Source organism: Schistocerca nitens, chromosome 5 (assembly GCF_023898315.1).
Source record: "Schistocerca nitens isolate TAMUIC-IGC-003100 chromosome 5, iqSchNite1.1, whole genome shotgun sequence".
NCBI classification, from domain to species: domain Eukaryota; kingdom Metazoa; phylum Arthropoda; class Insecta; order Orthoptera; family Acrididae; genus Schistocerca; species Schistocerca nitens.
Genome location: NC_064618.1, coordinates 731,672,216 through 731,690,858, shown reverse-complemented (window position 1 = coordinate 731,690,858; position 18,643 = coordinate 731,672,216). Strand labels below are relative to the sequence as shown.

The following is an 18,643-nucleotide window of genomic DNA, read 5'->3' as shown; positions in this document are numbered from 1 at the left end:
ATATATATATATAGGCTGTTACAAAAAGGTACGGCCAAACTTTCAGGAAACATTCCTCACACACAAATAAAGAAAAGACGTTATGTGGAGATGTGTCCGGAAACGCTTAATTTCCATGTTAGAACTCATTTTAATTTCGTCTGTATGTACTGTACTTCCTCGATTCACCACCAGTTGCCCCAATTGAAGGAAGGTAATGTTGACTTCGGTGCTTGTGTTGACATGCGACTCATTGCTCTACAGTACTAGCATCAAGCACATCAGTACGTAACATCAACAGGTTAGTGTTCATCACGAACGTGGTTTTGCAGTCAGTGCAATGTTTACAAATGCGGTGTTGGCAGATGCCCATTTGATGTATGGATTAGCACGGGGCAATAGCCGTGGCGCGGTACGTTTGTATCGAGACAGATTTCCAGAACGAAGGTGTCCCGACAGGAAGACGTTCGAAGCAATTGATCGGCGTCTTAGGGAGCACGGAACATTCCAGCCTATGACTCGCGACTGGAGAAGGCCTAGAACGACGAGGACACCTGCAATGGACGAGGCAATTCTTCGTGCAGTTGACGATAACCCTAATGTCAGCGTCAGAGAAGTTGCTGCTGTACAAGGTAACGTTGGAGCCGGCCGAAGTGGCCGTGCGGTTAAAGGCACTGCAGTCTGGAACCGCAAGACCGCTACGGTCGCAGGTTCGAATCCTGCCTCGGGCATGGATGTTTGTGATGTCCTTAGGTTAGTTAGGTTTAACTAGTTCTAAGTTCTAGGGGACTAATGACCTCAGCAGTTGAGTCCCATAGTGCTCAGAACCATTTGAACCATAACTCGGACAAGGTAACGTTGACCACGTCACTGTATGGAAAGTGCTATGGGAGAACCAGTTGTTTCCGTACCATGTACAGCGTGTGCAGGCACTATCAGCAGCTGATTTGCCTCCACGGGTACACTTCTGCGAATGGTTCATCCAACAATGTGTCAATCCTCATTTCAGTGCAAATGTTCTCTTTACGGATAAGGCTTCATTCCAACGTGATCAAATTGTATATTTTCACAATCAACATGTGTGGGCTGACGAGAATCCGCACGCAATTGTGCAATCACGTCATCAACACAGATTTTCTGTGAACGTTTGGGCAGGCATTGTTGGTGATGTCTTGATTGGGCCCCATGTTCTTCCACCTACGATCAATGGAGCACGTTATCATGATTTCATACGGGATACTCTACCTGTGCGCCGGCCGAAGTGGCCGCGCGGTTCTGGCGCTGCAGTCTGGAACCGCGAGACCGCTACGGTCGCAGGTTCGAATCCTGCCTCGGGCATGGATGTGTGTGATGTCCTTAGGTTAGTTAGGTTTAACTAGTTCTAAGTTCTAGGGGACTAATGACCTCAGCAGTTGAGTCCCATAGTGCTCAGAGCCATTTGAACCATTTGAACTCTACCTGTGCTGCTAGAACATGTGCCTTTACAAGTACGACACAACATGTGGTTCATGCACGATGAAGCTCCTGTACATTTCAGTCGAAGTGTTGGTACGCTTCTCAACAACAGATTCGGTGACCGATGGATTGGTAGAGGCGGACCAATTCCATGGCCTCCACGCTCTCCTGACCTCAACCCTCTTGACTTTCATTTATGGGGGCATTTGAAAGCTGTTGTCTACGCAACCCCGGTACCAAATGTAGAGACTCTTCGTGCTCGTATTGTGGACGGCTGTGATACAATACGCCATTCTCCAGGGCTGCATCAGCGCATCAGGGATTCCATGAGACGGAGGGTGGATGCATGTATCCTCGCTAACGGAGGACATTTTGAACATTTCCTGTAACAAAGTGTTTGAAGTCACTCTGATACGTTCTGTTGCTGTGTGTTTCCATTCCATGGTTAATGTGATTTGAAGAGAAATAATAAAATGAGCTCTGACATGGAAAGTAAGCGTTTCCGGACACATGTCCACATAACATATTTTCTTTCTTTGTGTGTAAGGAATGTTTCCTGAAAGTTTTGCCGTACCTTTTGTAACACCATATATATATATATATATATATATATATATATATATATATATATATATATATATATATATAGGGTGAGTCACCTAACGTTACCGCTGGATATATTTCGTAAACCACATCAAATACTGACGAACCGATTCCACAGACCGAACGTGAGGAGAGGGGCCAATGTAATTGTTTAATACAAACCATACAAAAATGCACGGAAGTATGTTTTTTAACACAAACCTACGTTTCTTTAAATGGAACCACGTTAGTTTTGTTAGCACATCTGAACATATAAACAAATACGTAATCAGTGCCGTTTGTTGCATTGTAAAATGTTAATTACATCCGGAGATATTGGAACCTAAAGTTGACGCTTGAAACCTCCGACGTTCAGTTGCGTGTTGTAACAAACACGGGCCACGGTCGGCGAGCAGCATCTGCAGGGACATGTTTACGATGACGACCGTGTTTACGAGTGTGGCTGTACTGCACTGTTGTGGTTTGGTCTAGCTGTCGCAGTGTCCGCATGTAGCGCTTGCTGCTATTGTTATTCTGCATTCGTCTCCGCACGCAGACCAACTGTAGTACACCGTGTTACCAGACGTCTGTGATAGTGTAGTGTTGTAGGAACTGTGACCATGGTGTATTCGAACTCTGAAAAGGCGGAGATGATACTCATCTATGGCGAGTGTCGACGAAATGCAGCTGAAGCCTGCAGGGTGTATGCAGAACGGTACCCGGACAGAGAGCATCCAACGTGCCGCACATTGCAAAACATCTACCGCCAACTGTATGCAACAGGTATGGTCGTAGCACGCAAACGGGTCCGTAACAGGCCCGTCACAGGAGAAGTGGGTGCAGTTGGTATGTTAGCTGCTGTTGCCATGAACCCACACATGAGTACACGGGACATTGCGAGAGCCGGTGGACTGAGTCAAAGTAGTGTCATGCGCATACTGCATCGTCACCGCTTTCACCCGTTTCATGTGTCGCTACATCAGCAATTACATGGTGATGACTTTAATCATCGAGTGCAATTCTGTCAATGAGCATTAACAGAGAATGCGTTGCAGTTCTACCTGTTAACCGATGAAGCGGGTTTCACAAACCATGGGGCAGTGAATCTACGGAACATGCATTACTGGTCCGTGGACAATCCTCGCTGGCTCAGACAGGTAGAGCGACAGCGACCGTGAACTGTAAATGTATGGTGCGGAATCATTGGCGACCACCTCATTGGTCCTCACTTCATTGCAGGGGCCCAAACAGCTGCAACATACATCGCTTTTCTACAGAATGATCTGCCAACGTTGCTCGAAAATGTCCCACTGGAAACGCGTAGACGTATGTAGTATCAGCATGATGGTGCACCTGCACATTCCGCAATTAACACTAGGCTGACCCTTGACAGGATGTCCGACGGGCGTTTCATAGGACGTGGAGGACGCATCAATTGGCCAGCCCGTTCTCCTGATCTTACACCTCTGGACTTCTTTCTGTGGGGTACGTTAAAGGAGAATGTGTACCGTGATGTGCTTACAACCCCAGAGGATATGAAACAACGTATTGTGGCAGCCTGCGGCGACATTACACCAGATGTACTGCGGCGTGTACGACATTCATTACGCCAGAGATTGCAATTGTGTGCAGCAAATGATGGCCACCACATTGAACATCTATTGGCCTGACCTGTCGGGACACACTCTATTCCACTCCGTAATTGAAAACGGAAACCACGTGTGTACGTGTACCTCACCCCTCATGATAATGTACATGTGCGTCAGTGAAAAAGACCAATAAAAAGGTGTTAGCATGTGGACGTAATGTGCTGTTCCAGTCTCTTCTGCACCTAAGGTCCATCACCGTTCCCTTTGGATCCCTACGTAATTCGGTGCTCCCCGATAAACACGATCGAACAGCGGAGGAGTGGTACTCAAGCGTCATCTTTAGGTTACAATATCTCCGGATGTAATTAACATTTTACAATGCAACAAACGGCTCTGATTACGTATTCGTTTGTATGATCAAATGTGCTAACAAAACTAACGGGGTTCCATTTAAAAAAACGTAGGTTTGTGTTAAACATACTTCCGTGCATTTTTTTATGGTTTGTATTAATCAATTACACTAGCCCCTCTCCTGACGTTCTGTCTGTGTAATCGATTCGTCAGTATTTGATGTGGTTTACGAAATATATCCAGCGGCAATGTTAGGTGACTCACCATATATATATATATATATATATATATATATATATATATATATATATATATATATATATATATATTGGGGTGGCAGGGATGGGGAGTGGGCATGGTGCCAACACCACCACCACACCACAACTACCACGCGCGCGTGACACCAGACCGAATCTAGTCGGCAGGAACAGCTGTGTGTGTGAGCGTGGGCAACAGGCGCGGCTGCGGCCTGCGGATGCTTGCGGTCTCCGTTTGCGGCCGCGCCGTTCCCGGAAGCGATGCTGACACTGCAGCAGCTGCGGGCCGCGCGAACGTGGGGACGTGCCTCTGTGGCGGCGTGGCAGCCGGGCGTCGCCTCCATGTGACACCAGAGACAGGTCCGCTTACCGCTGGCCTCAAGGGCGAGGCACGGGGCAGTGACACGGCGGGGGATGCCGGGCTCTGCTGTCGATCCAACAGGGGCGTCAGAGTCTCTTAAATCAAACGGATGGCTGGGGGTTAAATCAAAAAGACACAATCACAAGAAATGACATAAGCGAAAGGAGGTCACAAGTGCTGAAACTGGAGTGAGATATACGTTACGACTGTTGAAAATTTGTGCCAGGCTGCGGCTCGAACCTGAAAACAATGACGAAGTTTTGAGTCAACCCTGGAGACGTACTCAACTCAATAGGAAACCGCCCGCTAAAAGCAGCTATTCTGGGTTCGACCGTGGTCTGGCGCAACTTGTCATTAATGAAGGCATATTCAAAAAAATGGTTCAAATGGCTCTGAGCACTATGGGACTTAACATCTGAGGTCATCAGTCCCCTAGAACTTAGAACTACTTAAACCTAACTAAGCTAAGGACATCATACACATCCATACCCGAGGCAGGATTCGAACCTGCGACCGTAGCGGTCGCGCGGTTCCCGACTGTAGCGCCTAGAACCGCTCGGTCACTCCGGCCGGCAAAATGAGGACTGTCCCCACAACATGAGGACGTCTGGTCGCTTTAGTTTAATGATTAAAATTGTAATAGGAGATTTGTATTGCTGTGCCATTGGATTTTGTTGTTCTTGGTGGTGGTGGTGGTGGTGGTGGTGGTGGTGGTGGTGGTGGTCTTGGTGGTGGAGGGCGACGTCATTTTTTTTTTTTTTCAGTTTTCTCCTAGGGACTCAAAACACCTGGCAACGGTCCTGAGTATGGTCCACAACAAGAAAAAAACTCCCGTAAACATGGTCACTAAAATGTATGCCTTCAGAGCTATGAGTTCTTCGATACTGTGAAACATATCTTTTACTGCGAGCTGTTTACGATTACAAACGAACTACAGAATGCGGTAAACAAATGAGGATTCATTCCTCTGTTGTCCATGGATACAGCACTCAGTTACTGTAAACCTTGTTAACAGCTCTGAATACATGCAGCGCATACGTTGCTTCTAATGGAACCAGTCTGTGTTTTCATTACTTTTTAAATAGGTTCACATTGTGGTCCTGTCTTTGTATTTAGCACCATAATGGATGCGTATTATTCCACACTGGAAATTGCAGTTATGATATTATACGAACACCATCTGAACAGGCCATGAAGGCCCACTGGAACCGATCGACCGCCGTGTCATCCGCAGCCCTCACGCCTCTCCGGACGCGGATACGGCGGGGCACGTGGTCAGCACACCGCTTTCCCGGCAGCTGTCAGTGACCGGTGTCGCTAGTTCTCAGTCAAGTAGCTCCTCAACTGCCTTCACAAGGTCTGAGTGCACCCCGCTTGCCAACAGCTCTCGGCAGACCCGGCCGGTGATCTAGCCAAGTGTTATCCAAGCTCCACAGCCCTTAACTTCGGTCATCTGACGGGAACCGGTGCTACCATGCAGCGACGCCGTTGGCGATCTTATTTTATGGTATGACAAACTGAGGCAGCTATCGATCCCATGTCCTGCATTCTGGAAAATAATAATACGCTTCCATTCTGGTGGTAAGTGCATTTACCATATAATGCGCGACTTCGATGCGGGTATATAAGCAATGACATATAGGCAATGGATTAGTGTGGCATTCGTGTCTTTCCGACATGCGTGCGGTAAATGCGGAAATGTGAACTAGGACGTCATTAATACCAAATGTGCCCAAACAAGAGCAATGTGCTGTTATTCTTTTCTTAGCTGTCGAAGGACAAACACCGGTAGACATACCTCGGAGAATGAAGAATGTATATGGGACGGAATGTCTATCAAAAACTGCACCAAGGGGTGTTGCTGCTTCATGATAACGCACGTCCCCAAATCGCAAATGTCATAACGTAAAAGTTACGCCAATTCAAGTGAGACGCAATCGAGCACCCGCCCTATAGCCCTGATGTTTCCCCATGGGACTATCACGCCTTCGGTCCCTTAAAAAAGGCCTTGAAGGGTCGACCATCCCTGTCGGACGAGAACGTATAGCAGGCACTTACGGACCACTTCCCACGGTCTTCTATCAAACGGATATCATTAGCCTGGTGCGTTGGCGGGATGGCTGCGATTTTGAGTGACTGGCATACAGATTCTGGACTGTCCTGCTTTCGAACGGAAACTTTTTGATCGCCTCTTACAAGACTAAGAGGTAAAGTCATTCGACAAATCTATTAAAGTACGGTATGGTTCCATTAAAACTGACATATGCGCTGCACTTACCCAGATCTGCGAATACAGTTTTAAGTAACAACACTAACAGATGTTTACTGCATGCTGTATCCACGGAGCCGGCCGGAGTGGCCGTGCGGTTATAGGCGCTACAGTTTGGAGCCGAGCGACCGCTACGGTCGCAGGTTCGAATCCTGCCTCAGGCATGGATGTGTGTGATGTCCTTAGGTTAGTTAGGTTTAATTAGTTTTAAGTTCTAGGCGACTGATGACCTCAGAAGGTAAGTCGCATAGTGCTCAGAGCCATTTGAACCATTTTTTTTGTATCCACGGACAGTAGCAAAGGAATGTGTCCACATTTGTCTACTGCGTTCTGTAGATCGTTCATAATAGCAAAGAGCTTGCAGTAGAAAAAATGTTTCATAATAGTGAAGATGAACAAGTGCTCATAGCTCTTAAGATACACATTTTACAGTTCATTTGTACAGAAACTTTTGTGTTGCTTTGGTCCACACTACAGCCTATCAAAATATCGAACTTCTTTTAACACGCTCCCGTCAGATCACCGAAGTTAAGCGCTGTCGGGCGTGGCCGGCACTTGGATGGGTGACCATCCGGTCCGCCATGTGCTGTTGGCATTTTTCGGGGTGCACTCAGCCTCGTGATGTAAATTGAGGAGCTACTCGACCGTATGGTAGCGGCTCCGATCAAAGAAAACCATCGTAACGACCGGGAGAGCGGTGTGCTGACCACACGCCCCTCCTATCCGCATCCTCAGTCGAGGATGACACGGCGGTCGGATGGTCCCAATGGGCCACTTGTGGCCTGAAGACGGAATGCTGAGTGCTTTTAACACGTTGTCTGATACTGAGCTGACTTGGCATTTGTGAACATTTATAATTTAATCCTTAGTATATCTGAGTGAAAGGACCCTTTTCAGAAAGATGGAAGGCCGTAAACAAGTGACTTGTGTTAAATAATACAAGAGTGCGGCTGAGCTTGTGGCATTACTGGTGAGCGATTGTACCTGCCGCCACAGAAGGGGTCGATAAAGTTAGTGTCTTTTAGAGTGAAGTCCTGTGACGGTGTCTTGCTTGGATTCACGTGAGAGTCGTTGACCATGTGATGCATGTTTTCTTCTGTTTTGAAGCGGTTATCGTTTGGGAAGTGTGGAGTTGGTGATCTTTCGCTATCAGTTACGTTGCGTTTTCGGTAAGGAAAGCCTACAGTGTGTTCCATTGCTTAGGCGTCGAATTCTGCTCAGGAACTACGCTATTTTGCTCGCCAAATGTCGCGGATTGCTGAACGTGGACTTGTTCGATAGAAATGTCTCTGAGCAGAGCGTGGTGGTGTTAGCTAGCTCCAGATGGTGTTTGAGAAAAAGCGACGGACTTGACGAAACTTAACAGAAACAAATAAAATTGTTTTCTTGCAAATTGGAGTGCGGTGTTTCGTGTGACCTTTGGCTACTGACTTTGGACGTATTCCTGGTTTGTTGTTGTGGTGATCGGCTGGAGTTGCTAGTGTATAGTTGGGGGCAGTGTTCCGAACTGTTCACTAGAACATCTTTCACTAGAGTGTTCGGACCTCCGAATCTTTCCTGAAAGTAGTTAGAAAACTACTGGGCCATTAAATGTCGACTTTGGAGTATTGAGACATTAAACCCGGTCACGCTGGTCAAAACGGGGCTGAAGACCCTTATTTTGATTGGTTGGACGCGTGCAGCAGTGCAGAGAATTAATTCAGGTCCACCAATAAACATTTCCCATTACATCTGCGGAGCAGGACGCTGCGTAATTTGTCTCGCGTGCGCCTGGCACCGCTTAAGGCTCGATGCATACAAGCGATTTATTGTCGCGAGCTTGCAGAGACTTGGTCGCGCGTTTCAGCACAGCGTGTGAACCAATGGAGCCGCGCACACTACGGTGATGCTGCGCCACGTGAACGCGGCGGAAGGATAGTGTTCGCAGCCGCTGCTGCATGGCAACGGTCTCGCCGATCGCCGTAAAGCAGCAGTCGTAGCAGGCTAAATGAATGCGTCAATACACACACGTTCGTAGCACCAGCTGCAGCTGCTGCCGTCAGCCTGCCATGGATTCGGCCGCTTTGGACGTGGAATAGTTCATTGAAGCGGTGAAAAAATACCATGAAATATGGGACACACCTCGAGAGCAGTGTCAAGAAAGGGTTAAGAAGAGACCCACATGGTTTAAAGTGTGTCCAAAGTTTTGTGAGGGTTTTCTTTCGAAAATCAGAGGAGTAATGATGTAGTTAAACATCACTGTTGAACTATGTTGTTTTCGTGTTCAAGAGGTGGCGTAGTTATTTGAATATGGCCATTTAAAACATGAAGTAGCGGTAAGCAGCAAAAGCTCTGCTCCCTGGCGAGGACCCTTTCATCTGAAATTAACAATAACAATTTAAAATAAATTCTGTTACCTGAGCTGTTTCAATGAAATAAAGGCTTTATTCTATTGCAACCACAAAATGTATAATTGCTCACGTTTCAGTAGTTTTATAAAATGAAAAGTCTTTGAGGGTCGGGAATAAATTAATTCAGCGTTCACGAAGATTATTATGGATCTGATTTAGATACATTTGTCTTGCCGTGGTACATTTCTAGCATTGTCTATAAAGTAATCGGGGAAAACAATTCTTCTGCTGTCGGGTGAACTGCATCTGTGGGATATGGGATTTCATTGTCCAGATCACATAGCATGCTTTTGACCCGCCAGGTTAGCCGAGAGTGCTAATGTGCTGCTTCCTGGACTCGGGTAGGCACGCCGGCCCCGGATCGAATCCGCCCGCCGGATTAACGACGAGGGCCGGTGTGCTGGCCAGCCTGGATGTGGTTTTTAGGCGGTTTTCCACATCCCCTAGGTGAATACCGGCCTGGTCTCCACGTCCCGCCTCAGTTACACGACCCACGGACATTAGCAACACATCGACACTTTTCCACGATTTACAGTGGACGCAGACAGATGGCGTACTCCGATTCCGTCCTGGGGGGTACGGGGTGGCGGCAGGAAGGGTATCCGCATCTCGTGGTCGTGCGGTAGCGTTCTCGCTTCCCACGCCCGGGTTCCCGGGTTCGATTCCCGGCGGGGTCAGGGATTTTCTCTGCCTCGTGATGGCTGGGTGTTGTGTGCTGTCCTTAGGTTAGTTAGGTTTAAGTAGTTCTAAGTTCTAGGGGACTGATGACCATAGATGTTAAGTCCCATAGTGCTCAGAGCCATTTGAACCATTTTTGAAGGGTATCCGGCCACCCTTCACATTAACATGCCAAATCCGATTTAAGCACACCAACCCCACGGACAATGCGGGACACAGGCGCAAGCGATAGCGATAGAATCACATAACATGCTTTTCAAATACCGTAGCATTTCAGCCACATTCCTTTTGTGAATTTCGGTATGTGCAAGAGTTCCTACACAGATTTACAAGCATTCCTATTTTGCCGTGTTGTGTGGCCGATTCTGTATTGATAATGCGGATTAGAGTGCAGCCATTACCCGGATATCTGGAAAAGATGAGAAGGTGAGGCTACACTGTTATTTTACTGGTAATTCATCAAACGACTGTACCTGCTTTCGAAAATAAGGGATTTACTTTCATCTCAAACCCGTAAACAGTGCTGCAAACAGCCGCGCGGGATTAGCCGAGCGGTCTGAGGCGCTGTAGTCATGGACTGTGCGGTTGGTCCCGGCGGAGGTTCGAGTCCTCCCTCGGGCACGGGTGTGTGTGTTTGTCCTTAGGATAATTTAGGTTAAGTAGTGTGTAAGCTTAGGGACTGATGACCTTAGCTGTTAAGTCCCATAAGATGTCACATACATTTTTGAACAGTGTCGCAAACGCTCCTTTTAGCAGACATGAAATAACTGCAGGGTGAATACAAAACCTTCTGTTGCGTTCCTCACTGTATTCATAAATGAAATAAGCGAACAGTGCCTGCTTTCTTCCGCCCACGTGCCAACTCGTTGGCTTCCGACTCAGCACTGCTGCTCGCGATTACCGCTGCGACGCCGCCGCTGTCTCGCTGCGAGCAAGCGCTGCTGTTGCTCGCGTGCATCGAGCCTAACACCGCCGTTGCTCGCTGTGATTGTCGACAGGCTATGATATCTAGCTGGTTTGTATTTCGCGCTGCGACCATCGCCGCATGTCCTAAAGCTGACAAGCTGCTACAAGGTTATTGCAGCGGCGCCGCGTTGGACTGCTAGCACTGTACTCGGTACGTGAACGGCTTGCGGGGTAATTACTCCCGGCAGGCAGCGAGTAGCGAGGCTGCAGCGTAAATGAACGAGGCGCCCGTCAAGCCGTTAGGTGCCATGTGACAGCAGTGTGAATCGAGGTGCAGCAAAACCTACACTAAAGAGGATGTGGTTTCTAGCCAATGCCGCGAGTGTGATATCACGCGACGCTACGGTAGTTTCCAGGTAGGGACGAAAGGAACGTCCCAGTACCTTAGTGTAACCGTATGCTCAGGCTAGAAACTTAAGATTCAGTCCTCTGCATGGCCAACCGGAGTGGCCGTGCGGTTCTAGGCGCTACAGTCTGGAACCGAGTGGCCGCTACGGTCGCAGGTTCGAATCCTGCCTCGGGCATGGATGTGTGTGATGTCCTTAGGTTAGTTAGGTTTAATTAGTTCTAAGTTCTAGGCGACTGATGACCTCAGAAGCTATGTCAGATAGTGCTCAGAGCCATTTTGAACCCAGTTCTCTGCATCAAGCACAACCGTTAGTTACGCATTTCATCAGCCATAGATAATCAGACAAACAGCGTCCCATTTTTGTTTTTCCAAATATTGCCTCCGTTCCATAACAACTGAAATTTTAATAAAACCGTGGTCGTTCCACCAATATTGTACGCAACTATGTTATAAATCACAGAGCACAAAATAAATGGAAAAAGAGTGCTCTACGTTAGACATGATCCCGTGGTTTCTTAAAACACTTAAGCTAAATGCTAGGTTGCTTCCTATGAAAACGATGCAGCTAGTTTAGATCTCCCATTCCGAGATCGAGCTTATTCATTAATGACCTCGTCGTCGACGGCACGTTAAAGGGCGTCCTGGGTAGAGCAGCCAATGTCTGCCTCATGTTCCCGAGATAAGTCAAATAAGGCCCTGCTGGAAGTCTGGGAAGGGATGGATGTTGCTGGAACGGCGACAACACCGCAGCAGTAGACGAGCGAGGAATGCCGAATGCGCGCTCAGCGGCCCGCCTCGTGACGTCACAGGTGGACGGCGACTGCTGTGTGTGACTCACAATCAGTAACGGCCGGCCGCTCGTGGCGATTAAACAAAGCAGGCACGACGCGGCTGCTCTCCCCGTGCTGGTGACCGTTTGAAAGTGAAACTCGCCTCCGACACTTTCTGTTGCCAGTTCCTCTGTGAGTAACCACATAATGACGGGTTCTTCCATTGGCGTATCAACTTTACAAGTGGATTATAATTCAGAAAGGGGAAGAAAAGTCACGGTTTGTCATCGGCTGACAAACTGCAATATCCTGAATGTCAACAAATTTTCTGCTTGTCATCTTCAGTTTCGAAAGGTCGCTTAAAGATAACGCTGTTACTCCACTGATACCTAGAAAATTTCGAGAGTGACGTTTGCCGAAAAAAGAAAAAAATCTCGTATACACAGATGTGACAAAACTTATGGGATACCTCATAATATCGTGTAGCAGCTGGACGAGGCATGGACTCAACAAGTCTTCAGAAGACCCCTGCAGAAATACTGAATCGTGCCTGCCTCTATAGCTGTCAATAATTTCGAAAGTGTTGCTAGTGCAGAAATTAGTGCACGAACTGACCTCTCGATTATGTCCCACAAATGTTCTATGAGATTCATGTGGGGCCAAATCATTCGCTTGAATTGTCCAGAATGTCCTGACATGGCACATGCTTGGGAACATGTCCATGAAAGGCTGCAGGTCTGCAAGTAGCCGAACGTAACCATTTCCAGTCAGTGATCGGTTCAGTTGAACAAGAGGACTTAGTCCAGCCATGTAAACACGGCACACACCAGCTTGCACAGTGCCTTATTGACAACAAGGGCCCAGGGCTTCATGGGGTCCGCGCCACACTCGATCCCTACCACCAGCTCTCGCCAACTGAAATCGGGGCTCATCTGATCGGGCCTCAGTTTTCCGGTTGTCTAGGATCCAAACGATATGGTCACGAGCCCAGGAGACGCACTTACGCCAAGGACAACACACACACCCATGCCCGAGGGAGGACTCGAACCTCCGACGGAGGGAGACGCGCTGCTGCTACTGTCACAGGTTCTAATCCTGCCTCGGGCATGGATGTGTGTGATGTCCTTAGGTTAGTTAGGTTTAGGTAGTTCTAAGTCTAGGGGACTGATGACCTCAGATGTTAAGTCCCGTAGTGCTTAGAGCCATTTGAACCATTTTGGAGCCGCGCGGATCGTAGTATGAGCTCGGTATTTCCTCTCGTTGTCACTAAGTGATAACTGTTTTACGTTACCACCAGCAAACAGACTGGACTTGCGCTATACTTCAGAAACAGGTAATAGTATCGTAACAGTTTCCCTGGGGCACCGCTGGAAGGCTAGTTATTGACATTTCTTGAAAGAATTGCTCGCACCAAATCAACACGGATTAAGTGACAGAAACAACGCCAACTGGCCAACACGTCCATTTAGATGTAAAAATCTACTCAAGCTTTCGTCAGAATAATATGCGACTCCACGCACATCCACAATAATAAGTGAATGGACATGTAACTTGCTACTAATTTTTTTAACATCATTTCACGAAATAGTAAGAAATAACGATTACAGATTGAGATAAAACTGTTTTATCGATGGACGCTGGTTTGTGTGGATTCACACTCACTGTGCTGTGTTTGACTGATACAAGCAAACCGAACAGACGATGTATTGATTTACATGTTTGTGGGACAAAAGTCCCGTAATTGCTAGTTTTTGTATGTAATCGTGTATAGGAAGTAAATATTCCGTTTCGGTGCAGATGCATCATAAATATAATCAAAAGACGCATATTCTTTGGCACAAAAATGTCAGAGGAAGAGACGTCGCTCTATCGTAAGGTAACCAAAAAGGCTTAGAAAAGTTATGATATCTAAGTTAATAACTAGAATCTTAGGTCAACTCGATAGCTAAATAGCAATATTCATTTGTTGTTCACGCTTGCTCACCAGTGTATCTTCTTTCCATGATATCAGTTTCAGGGATTGGGGGTGGGAAGTGCAGCTGTCACATTTCCAGATGTTCTGCTACTGCTACAATGATCAAACAGAATTCTTTATTTGTGTGCAGAAGTCATTAACAAGCCGCCAACGGTTGTTGAATCGTGAACTTGTAAGAAACGTGGGTCGTACGTTAATCATAGGCTACTACAACCTATGCTACTATTCCTTCTGTAGGTTAAATGGCGTTCTAAATACGAATTGCGTCCGTTAGAAACCAATATGGTAATGTACTCAGTAAAATAAGCTGCTAATGTACCTCACATAAATGTAGCCACAGGCACATATATATACAGAAACTTGAAACTTCGACGTGAACAGCAACTAAATAATGGTATCGGAAAATCAGCCATTTTTATAGTGGCAACATTAGTAATTGTAAGTGTAGTGAGAGCTATCCATTTCAGAACTTCACTTTAATCAGGACACATCTCTCTCGGTGTAGAAAGAGTGAAGTATTTCAACCTATTCCCGTTTATAGTTCCGACTATTGTTACTTCAATTCGATCTTCTCACGACTTCCTCGGCTTTGTCACTTCCTTATCACTTTAAGCCAACAAGAGAGCTTCAGACATGTCCTTTTAGCTGCTGGTCTTTCGTCTTCTATTGAGATTTTTCGCTTATTGTCCACAGATGACAGTTCCGTCGACCTTCCTCTCCAAGTATTTAATTCCGGGAGGTTTGTCTTCTCTGCTACTTAAATTTGGTTTTTTTCTTTTCTTACTGCGCGGGAGTCTCATCTACGGCTCAGATTCGAGATACAGGCAAATTTACATAAAATCATTTTCAATTTCTCGCGTTACTATGTAGTGTTACTATGTTTCACCAATTTCCGTCAATGAAGCAGACTCCTGCTGCCACTCTTTTCCCAATTTCAGGTTTCATCTTCTCGTTAGAACTAGTGTGTCTATTCGATTTGCTAACTGAAATGGACTGAAATGTCTTGTGGCTAACTATTCTAATAACTTTAATCGTTTAATCGATTTAGCGTAAGTAAAACTAGTTTCTAACGCTAGTAAGAATACGGATGTCGTTTATGGTACAAACCGTTAACTGTTGACGTTTCTCTTTTCCGTTCAGAAATTGGAAGCTTCCTTTTTACTCCAGAATTGTCTCTACATCAACGATCGATACATCGTTGTGGAGATTTGGCTAGTGTTTGGTATGAAAAGCCTGCAATCCCAGTTTCAAATACACGCAAAAATAGGACTGAAACCATACGTCCTGGCAAAAGGCTTCACATTTTGTTCATATCTTAGCGACTTTACGTAATTTTAAGATGCATTGAACTATTTATGTAATGTTAGAGTAGCTAGTACGTCATCAAACGTTGGTGCGCGCAATTATGTACATGCCCTATAGAAAAAAGGTTACTGATGGCTGTTCTATCTCTCGCAGCTTCTCAGTATACAGGGTGGTCCATTGATCGTGACCGGGACAAATATCTCACGAAATAAGCGTCAAAAGAAAAAAACTACAAAGAACGAAACATGCCTAGCTTGAAGGGGGAAACCAGATGGCGCTATGTCTGGGCCGCTAGATGGCGCTGCCATAGGTCAAACGGATATCAACTGCGTTTTTTTTTAAATAGGAACCCCTACTTCTTATTAGATATTCGTGTAGTACGTAAAGAAATATGAATGTTTTAGTTGGACCACTTTTTTCACTTTGTGATAGATGGCGCTGTAATAGACATAAGCATATGGCTCACAATTTTAGACGAACAGTTGGTAAGAGGTAGGTTTTTTAAATTAAAATACAGAACGTAGGTACGTTTGAACATTTTATTTCGGTGACCTTATCATTTCTGAGAACGCATGCTGTTACCGCGTCATTACCTGTAAATACCACATTAATGCAATAAATGCTCAAAATGATGTCCGTCAACCTCAATGCATTTGGCAATACGTGTAACGACATTCCTCTCAACAGCGAGTAGTTCGCCTTCCGTAATGTTCGCACATGCATTGACAATGCGTTGACGCATGTTGTCAGGCGTTGTCGGTGGATCACGATAGCAAATATCCTTCAACTTTCCCCACAGAAAGAAATTCGGGGACGTCAGATCCGGTGAACGTGCGGGCCACGGTATGGCGCTTCGACGACCAATCCACCTGTCATGAAATATACTATTCAATACCGCTTCAACCGCACGCGAGCTATGTGCCAGACATCCATCATGTTGGAAGTACATCGCCATTCTGTCATGCAGTGAAACATCTTGTAGTAACATCGGTAGAACATTACGTAGGAAATCAGCACACATTGCACCATTTAGATTGCCATCGATAAAATGGGGGCCAATAATCCTTTCTCCCGTAATACCGGACCATACATTAACCCGCCAAGGTCGCTGATGTTCCACTTGTCGCAGCCATCGTGGATTTTCCATTGCCCAATAGTGCATATTATGCCGGTTTACGTTACCGCTGTTGGTGACTGACGCTTCGTCGCTAAATAGAACGCGTACAAAAACCTATCATCGTCCCATAATTTCTCTTGTGTCCCGTGGCAGGACGACTACACGACGTTCAAAGTCGTCGCCATGCAACTGCTGGTGCATAGAAATATGGTACGGGTGCAACTGATGGTGATGTAGCTTTCTCAATACCGACGTTTTTGAGATTCCCGACTCTCGCCCAGTTTGTCTGCTACTGATGTGCGGATTAGCCGCGACAGCAGCTAAAACACCTACTTCGGCATCATCATCTTTTTTTGCAGGTCGTGGTTGACGTTTCACATGTGGATGAACACTTCCTGTTTCCTTAAATAACGTAACTATCCGGCGAACGGTCCGGACACTTGGATGATGTAGTTCAGGATACCGAGCAGCATACATAGCACACACTCGTTGGGCATTTTGATCACAATAGCCATACATCAACACGATATCGACCTTTTCCGCAATTGGTAAACGGTCCATTTTAACACGGGTAATGTATCACGAAGCAAATACCGTCCCCACTAGCGGACTGTTACGTGATACCACGTACTTCTACGTTTGTGACTACTACAGCGCCATCTATCACAAAGTGAAAAAAGTGGTCCAAATAAACCTTCATATTTCTTTACGTACTACACGAATATGTAATAAAAAATGGGGGGTCCTATTTAATAAAAACGCAGTTGATACCCCGTTTGACGTATGGCGCCGCCATCTAGCGGGCCAACCATAGCGCCATCTGGTTTCACCCTTCAAGCTGGACGAGTTTCGTTCTTTGTAGTTGTTTCGTTTGATGCTTATTTCGTGAGATATTTGGCCCGGTCACTATCAATGGACCACCCTGTATAACCCATTTATCGCCATTTTAATTATCTACAGCCATAACTACATATTTCCCCTGTACCCTCAGTCTGTCCAGGTATCATTAATTTTCAATCCAGATACGGCATCGTTGTACAAGCACCAGGAAGGCCGCTCTATGTATTCATGTGGGACTAAATTTTCCCGACATGTCATATTGTAGGCGGAGAGTGTACAAACTGGAAGCAGCCTACCCACTTCTCTATACGTCTTCATCATTTATATTACGCCAACTCAGCTAGCAGCACTAGATGTCTACTGCCCTGTAAGAGGAGTCTTATTAATATACCACACACCATAATCCCACGACGCAGTGGTATTGTTGCTGCCGCCGCCGCAAATGTACCTGCGCTCATTTAATATTCATTGCAACCCTGCGGAGGAATGCTGTCAGATTCATGAGGTTCTTTGTACAGTTTCGTCGCTCATTCAATTCAAATAACAGAGCCTGTCCCAGTCCACAGTGGTTCGCGGGCATAGCGCCAACACATCTGCAGTCTCTCTCTAGCGGAGTGCTGCCTGGCGAATCCAATAAAGGCCAACCAGAGTCCAGCAGCTGCAGGCTACCGAAAGGGCCCGCGACCGCACACTTTGTGCAGTGAAATGCGGGAGTACGTCGTGATTGTCAAATGTCGACATCAGCAAGACTGGGGCTGGCAGAGCGCAGTGTTCCTCCGAACATCCTAGGCGATCGCGTCGACCATGCGGATACTGTAACCCGCAATTAGATACCGAGATCCAGGCGCTGTAGGGAACTTAAAGAAGATACAAAAGGCACGAGCGGAAAGGGACGCAGCAAATGTGAAACAAATAAACGGCTTTGTTGTCTTACACCCACAAAGTCATATATGTACGGAGCCTTAATATTTTTATCTGGATCACATTGTCCCAGAAATGAAAACGTTCTAGTCGCCCGGTTCCAACCAATGTGCCACGGAAGTTTCTCTTGGTGGTGAGGTAAATCCCTTCCTAAATATTCCCAACTAGGAAACCCTGGCCGGCCGAAGTGGCGGTGCGGTTCTAGGCGCTGCAGTCTGGAACCGCGAGACCGCTACGGTCGCAGGTTCGAATCCTGCCTCGGGCATGGATGTGTGTGATGTCCTTAGGTTATTTAGGTTTAACTAGTTCTAAGTTCTAGGGGACTAATGACATCAGAAGCCATTTAGGAAACCCTGTGAGCCACTACCGGCTAGCCAGGAATTTGCCTGAAAGGAACTGAGCTGTACATTGGACAGAGAATGAAATGTGTTTAAAAAAGTATCCCAGTACTATCATAGGTAACGCTGTCAGTAATCTTTACTAGGTATT

At 46.4% G+C, this 18,643-nt stretch overlaps 1 protein-coding gene across 1 annotated transcript in view; it reads left to right on the top strand.

Moving 5' to 3' along the window:
• LOC126259574 (serine/arginine repetitive matrix protein 1-like) overlaps positions 1-18,643 on the top strand; it is a 498,403-nt gene that overhangs the window by 85,494 nt on the left and 394,266 nt on the right. The window lies entirely within an intron of this gene.